The following is a 508-nucleotide window of genomic DNA, read 5'->3' on the forward strand; positions in this document are numbered from 1 at the left end:
GAATCATTGTAAATAAACATTTGAAAGCATAACAATAAAACTGAAGAATGAAGCTTGTGTCTCTCTTTGAACTGTAACATAAACAAACATCAATAACTCGCTATTGAAACCTCCTAAAGCTCCCTAAAGTTGTAGCAAAACACAACTTAATGGAACTGTAGGAAGACCATTACAGTTTTTCTTTATTTTTGTAAGCTCATCATCATCATGTCCTTCCTTCCTTCCATAAAAAAAGAAAAAAAAATCTACAAATCAAACAATAAAAACAAATGCACAAAAACCATATCAACACATACACCCTTGTCATCAGCACCATTATATGAAAGTGTCCCTCCTTCCACCCTTCTCCGTGGACAAACACGGTGGAAAGCTGTGCGTGACTTGCACTGAGCCTTCTCCTTGCAGATCACTCGGGTTCATAAATATATTTGGTTCTTGGAGGCAAAGAAATAAAGTTTTGGTCTCTGAAGAAAGGAAGAAAAACTGGGAAGGCAAAAAGGTACATAAT

This window comes from Penaeus monodon, chromosome 32 (assembly GCF_015228065.2).
Source record: "Penaeus monodon isolate SGIC_2016 chromosome 32, NSTDA_Pmon_1, whole genome shotgun sequence".
Classification (NCBI taxonomy): domain Eukaryota; kingdom Metazoa; phylum Arthropoda; class Malacostraca; order Decapoda; family Penaeidae; genus Penaeus; species Penaeus monodon.